This window comes from Hordeum vulgare, chromosome 3H (genome assembly GCF_904849725.1).
Source record: "Hordeum vulgare subsp. vulgare chromosome 3H, MorexV3_pseudomolecules_assembly, whole genome shotgun sequence".
In the NCBI taxonomy this organism is placed as follows: Eukaryota; Viridiplantae; Streptophyta; class Magnoliopsida; order Poales; family Poaceae; genus Hordeum; species Hordeum vulgare.
In genome coordinates, this window is record NC_058520.1 from 565,792,198 (window position 1) to 565,798,686 (window position 6,489).

At 42.9% G+C, this 6,489-nt stretch overlaps 1 long non-coding RNA gene and 2 other non-coding genes across 3 annotated transcripts; 1 reads left to right on the forward strand and 2 right to left on the reverse strand.

Annotated features, from left to right (window-relative positions):
* Window positions 1-302: 302 nt before the first annotated feature.
* On the reverse strand, window positions 303-375 carry TRNAK-CUU. The gene has a single exon. It is a non-coding gene; the product is annotated as a tRNA-Lys (tRNA).
* A 1,797-nt stretch (window positions 376-2,172) lies between these two features.
* LOC123440639 lies at window positions 2,173-4,266 on the reverse strand. Its single transcript, XR_006630339.1, has 2 exons — window positions 4,027-4,266; window positions 2,173-3,284 (listed from the first exon to the last, which is right to left on the reverse strand). It is a non-coding gene; the product is annotated as an uncharacterized LOC123440639 (long non-coding RNA).
* A 162-nt stretch (window positions 4,267-4,428) lies between these two features.
* TRNAS-GCU lies at window positions 4,429-4,510 on the forward strand. The gene has a single exon. It is a non-coding gene; the product is annotated as a tRNA-Ser (tRNA).
* The last annotated feature ends 1,979 nt before the right edge of the window (window positions 4,511-6,489 follow it).

A 6,489-nucleotide genomic window follows, 5' to 3' on the forward strand; every position in this document is an offset into this window, starting at 1 on the left:
TCTACAATCATTTTTTGCACATATACTCGTAGAGAGAAGGACACAAATACACATAAATCCAATTCGACTTTCGGAAGCACTCTCCGGAGAGCCTAATTGGATTTTCGTTTCTAAAGTGTCCTTTAATGTTTCATTGTGTATATCATCGCACATCAGCTAACCTGATCCAAACAAGTGTATTCTTTTTCTGGTTACACAATGTAGCATGGTGCTACACGTCGAAACAAGAAAAAAAACGAACAAAACCTCTTCAGAGCCGAATTCGATTTTTCTATCCTGGAGTGGAGAAAAAAAGAGAGAGTCGCCCACCGTGGGGCTCGAACCCACGACCACAAGGTTAAGAGCCTTGCGCTCTACCAACTGAGCTAGACGGGCTGTTGCTTTAATTTTCCATTTGTCATAACCTGTTCGATGCTGCACGCACTAGACGGGCTGCTGTTTTTGTTTTTTTTACTTCCATTTTACGGAACATTTTCTACACGGAAGGCTCACTTCTAATTTGGTAACGGGAACGGGAAAGAAAACATCGTATCTGTTACATGTATGCACCCACGGAGTTCATTAAGCATCGTAATCTTGTTTCTTGTTGCGTGTACGTCATGGAATCGAAGACTTCTAAGGCCTTGTTTGGATTGTAGTTTGCCTCCCAAATATCTTCGTAGAAAATACATATCTTTATCCTTGTTTTTATTTTTGACAGAAATCACACAGCGACCTGTATTTTACACCTGTAAACTAAATTCGGATATATAAATTTTCATCAAATCCAAGCGGGCCTAAGAGCCAAACCTCTTGAATTTATTTTTTTGCAAGTGAACCTCCCAGAACTTAAGCTTTCAACCTTTAATTGTGTTTTTATTAAACTTTTGTTGGACAACCCGTCAAAACTTAATCCTTTGAAAAAATTAACACATTTTTGTGCACATGAGTTAATTTCAAACATAAATTTGAACTGCTTCATTGTATAATTAAACAAGAATAGCATATTAACATCCTACATAACATGATTAAACGGTCCACTACCAACTCACACTACATCGACCTCGACATAGCTAAATCATCCAGATAATTCATAATACTCAAAATAGAACTGGAATAAAGGATGGGCTCTACTCATGTTCCTCGAAGAGTAAAAAATGTGTAACTCGGAGTAAATGTGGATCACCACCCGCTCGAGGGTGCGTCCTCGTGGTCTTTGGCGGTAAGCCGAAGCTACAACATCAAGTTATCCTTCCCCTTCTCGTCGTTGACAAGCTCCTAGGACATCTCCTCAAGCTCAGCCTCACGGTGGGCAATTTTGCACACCACTACCCACCCCCCTCCCGAAGCTCAATCATGTGTGCTTTCTCCAGGGACTCGAAGAATGTATGGTCCTCGGTGAGGGTCCATGGGTCCTCCTCGAGGAGTGTAGCCACAAAGGTGGCATCGGTGCGTTCGACCTCATGATACTCCTTCTCCTCGGCATAGGAAGCGTTATCGCAATCACGGTTGCGGCATCAGTGGACATGTTTACCTTTGCCCGTCTCTCGATGAAGCAAAGCTTGGCGACGTCACAGGCGCGCGCCACCTCCTTTGATGTGGTGAATGTGCTAAGTCACACCCACGCCATTACATTCAGGTTAAGGATCTCCGCCCCACTTGCCCTGCGGCTAGAGCCTCACGGCGCGGTACATCAACGACGGGTGTTGTGACATGATCGGCCATGGAGGTGCTCGACGACCATGGCTCGAGACGATATTGGGAGATAGAGGGGAAGGCGACGAGCCCCACAAGGAGGCGGTGGTAGCGCAGGGCTCAAGAGGCAACAATGGCCAAGCAGCAACCCGAATCTCTCTCTCTCTCTCTCCCTCCCAGGTTGAAACAAGATAAAAACCTGAGTGGAACATTTTGAATTGATATAAACTTTGACAACAACAAAGAAAGTAAAACGAATCTGAAACCAACCACATGCCCTTTGCAAGGCAATGGCCGTCCATCATTCACTGCACATGGCGATTCCTGGAAAGTAGAAGTAGAAAAGGAAAAAAACAAGAATGGTCGCATGGCGATTCCTGGAAAGCAGAAGTAGAAAAAGAAAAAAACAAGAATGGTCGCCCACCGTGGGGCTCGAACCCACGACCACAAGGCTTTAATTTTCCATTTGCCCGTAACTGTTTCGTGCTACACGCACAGAAGGTATCTTTACACACACTGTTCTAAAAACAAAATGAGTGCATCTGACAGTAAATATTCATCTCTACTACGTGCAACTCTCAGGTTAATTAATTTCCTACAGGACACCTCACACTATTTGCAAGGCTGCTTCCTTCCCTCAGTAACCAGCATTTTTCATTGTGAAATAGCAGGGCGCTAGGCACAAAGGGCACAAGCATCAGCAAGCAAGCTGTAACATTTTCCAGTGGGTACTACATACGGAGCAAAATGAACGGATCTATACACTAAAATATGGCTATATACATTCTTTTGTAGTCCTTGTTGAAACCTCTAAAAAGACATACATTTAGGAATGGAGAGAGTAATAAAGACACCGAGTATTCTTGTTTCCAAGTCCAACAGTAAAGGCGTCTGCTTACAGTACAAGCGGGATCTCTGCGCTAACAGAAGAGGTTATTAACTTCTTGCTTGCTTCTCAAATGTTACATTGTTTATATGGAACTAGCTGCACATAATTCCTAAAATTTTGAACCCTTCAGTATATAAGCATTCAACTTTCCAAACAAGACATGGGCTCAGCTGAACATTCGTAATAAGTATTCTTGTTCTTTTCTCCTTATAATTTCAGTATGACACTGACTGATATGTTGGTCCCTCAAATGGCTATAAGTGTACAAGAAAACGACATTTCGTAAGCTCAAGCACTCAAAACCGCAATCTCTGCTGTTGCAGATGGTGCCTTCTAACCACCATGTCTGAAGCTTTGATTGATGTGTGCTTATTGTGGAACGCATTCATTTAATCGACAAGTCTTCCCCTAATTTCTATTCCCCACTACCCGGTTACCATTCTGATCTGCGCTGGATACAGTGCCTCCTTGCTGATACCTTGTTAGCCCTCTAGCGCATCCTGGCCAAAGGCATACCCTCCGGTCTAGAAGCTATAACAGATCATCTCCCTTCCATGCGATTACTCGACATGAACCATCCCATGAAGAGCATTAAAATCTAAGAAAAGTTATCGATAATGTACCTAATATATCTAAAGAGTAAAGCCAACTCATCAAGAACCTGAGTAGTCTCATTTCCAATTTCAACTGTAAGATGGCTGCTAAATTACCAGCAGCGTCCCTGCAATAAATGAAGAGGCTATTTATTTCTTCCTTGGATCTCAAAGGTTACATTGTTTGTATGGAACTAGTTGCACATGATTCGTAAGAGTTTGGACCCTTTAGCAAATAAGCATTCAACTTTCCAAACAAGATATGGGCTCGGCTGAATATTCCTAACAACACATGGATTAAATTGGACGTCAATCTTCTTCCCCAATTTAACTATCCTTGCATCATCTCCGGCCACTCAGCAATTTTCGGCCAGAAACAAAACGATGAGCCGAGTCCAGTATTTTTTACAGGTGTTAAAAAGAAAACGTCAATCCAAACAGGGCCTGACAGGCTAACACTGACCGATATGTTGGTCCCCGGATGGCTAATAGACAAAATGACATTTCGTGAGCTGAAGGACTCAAAACCGCAATGTCCGTTGCGGATGGTGGCTTCTAACCAGTAACTACCAATCTACCATGTCTGAAGCTTTGGTTGACTGCTGAAATATTCATTTAGTCGAGAAGTTGCCCCTTATTTGAAATTTAAGATTTTCCCAAAATTGGAGTCCACAACAATACACCCTTATCCTCATCAATAATCTGATAGTTTCATAGGAAAGTCGGTCCTCGGTCTAGAGTTTAAAGTGGCCCCTTGCCCTCGTCATTCACAAATTGGATGAAGCTACGAATCCTAGTAAATTCGTCCGAATCTTAACGAAGATATATAAGCTCTAGGTTTTTTTTTTTGGGTGAGATTCGAAGTCGTACCTCGCGTGGCGGCGGCTGGAAGAAGGAGAAGTTGACCCTAGCCTGGATTGCGAGACGAACGTCGTCGGCGTCGAGCTGGGGCTTGGCTGCGTGGTCGGCGTAGACCTGGGCATCGCCGAGCACGTCCCCGACGTAGCGATAGGCCAGGTCCAGGAACTGGTGCACGACGCGCGGCTCGCCCTCGCCCTCGCCGAGCCCCGTCGACCGGAGGAGCTCGCGCACCACGCGCGCGTCGCAAGGCTCGTCCGGGCCGGAGGCTCCTCCCGCCGCCGCCGCCGCCGCCGCCGTCCATGGTCTGACTGCTGTGTTAGGGGCCTTGGCTGGTGGGATTTCAGGGAGCGAGTCGGGTTTAGATATCACATCCCTTTTTCAGACAAAAAGTACCTTTCTGAACAACAATGTGACGCTTTGGCCGAGTGGTTAAGGCGTGTGCCTGCTAAGTACATGGGGTTTCCCCGCGAGAGTTCGAATCTCTCAGGCGTCGCAACTTTTTTTTTCTTCATTTTTCCCATTTTTTCTCTCTACTACTAAGAATAAATGCAATGCGCCTTAAACCTTATTTATTATAAAAATGCACGTAAATTTAACTGTGTCTTCTAAACCGTGACGGAGATAGTATCATTGTTTCGATTGGAATAATATTTTACATTGTTTTCTATGTTGTCTTTTGCGACCTATCTGGTCTGAAAACTGTCATAGGTTGTTTAAATAAGAATCATCTTATTTAGCTTGAGGTAGACTCAAAATCGTTACAAGCTAAAAACGAATCACTTTTTTTTCAAGCTTTTCATTCTCCTCCATGACTTATTCTCTCTACTCTAAAATTGCTCCGATTGGAATATAAGTCGAAATACATTAAGTTCGAATCTCTCAGGCGTCGCAACTTTTTTTTTCTTCATTTTTCCCATTTTTTCTCTCTACTACTAAGAATAAATGCAATGCGCCTTAAACCTTATTTATTATAAAAATGCACGTAAATTTAACTGTGTCTTCTAAACCGTGACGGAGATAGTATCATTGTTTCGATTGGAATAATATTTTACATTGTTTTCTATGTTGTCTTTTGCGACCTATCTGGTCTGAAAACTGTCATAGGTTGTTTAAATAAGAATCATCTTATTTAGCTTGAGGTAGACTCAAAATCGTTACAAGCTAAAAACGAATCACTTTTTTTTCAAGCTTTTCATTCTCCTCCATGACTTATTCTCTCTACTCTAAAATTGCTCCGATTGGAATATAAGTCGAAATACATTAATTGTTTATTATCATTGTTTCTATTGGAATAATATTTTACATGGTTTCCTATGTTGTCTTTTGGGGCCTATCTTGTTTGAATATTGCCATAGGTTGTTTAAAAAGAATCATCTTATTTAGCTTGAGGTAGACTCGAAATCGTTACAAGCTAAAAACAAATCACTTTCTACAACTCGATCTTGAGCTTCGCAAGTTTGAGCTCATTCATATTTTAGTATGACTTGGACTAAACCTAACCCAACTCATTCGGAGTCGACTCGTTTGCTGTCATAATTGAGGGCTTGGAGCCATACGAGGTACCTGCATGTGAATACGTCGGTGACGAGCGAGCAGGTCGATGCTATGCTGACAGCCTCAAACATGTTGGATGTTGCTGCGCATATTCACAATTATGTTGGATGTTGTGAGAAATACATAAGAAAACATGGATAGTTGTTGAGTTATTCTTGCCCCCAATCTGAGTTCAAAGGTTGAGATCCCACGCGACACATATTCTTATGGATGTCGCTAGATCTCAGTTAAATGACGTAAAATAAAAGAAAACAAAGAAAAAATTGAAAATAAAATTTTGACCGCTTCTCAATGTAAGATCGCGGAAATATAGCATCGACTGAGGCGACTGAGTTTTTTTCGAGATTGAAAGGGGGGCAAAAACCCCACCTCTTGTTATATTCCAGCTCGAAAGTGACTTGACACTAGGTACAAGTACATGTAGCGCAAACGAGGCGCAGAAGGAAATTACAAAGGAAGGCATCCAAGAGGATAATCCATGACCCCTGCATGAGTTTTTCAAACTCACACAAGGCACGGGGGCTACTGGATATAGGGTTTGCTTATAAACCTATAAAACACAATTACTTGTAAAAAAGGAGCACACATTACCTTGAAACATGTTAAGAGGTCGTCGAAAGCCTCTTTCAGTCCGCTGTCAACGGACCAAATACTTATTAGAACCGCTCTCAGGTGAGCACAATCTTCTCCAGGGATGGAAGAGTCATTTAGACCCTCCTCCATCTTGACCGACCACCTAATTTGGGTCCGCTCTGTTGTGAACGGTTCTGGGTGCGAAATGGCAGTCTCCCTCTGCGGAGAAACTATTGCAGATGGTTCCGAAGGCTGAGAGGCCTTCAGAATTATCTTCGGAGAAGACCCGGAATGTTCGGGCTCTCCTTCCTTTCTTGCCACGAGGGATTCATCCTCCTGGTCCTT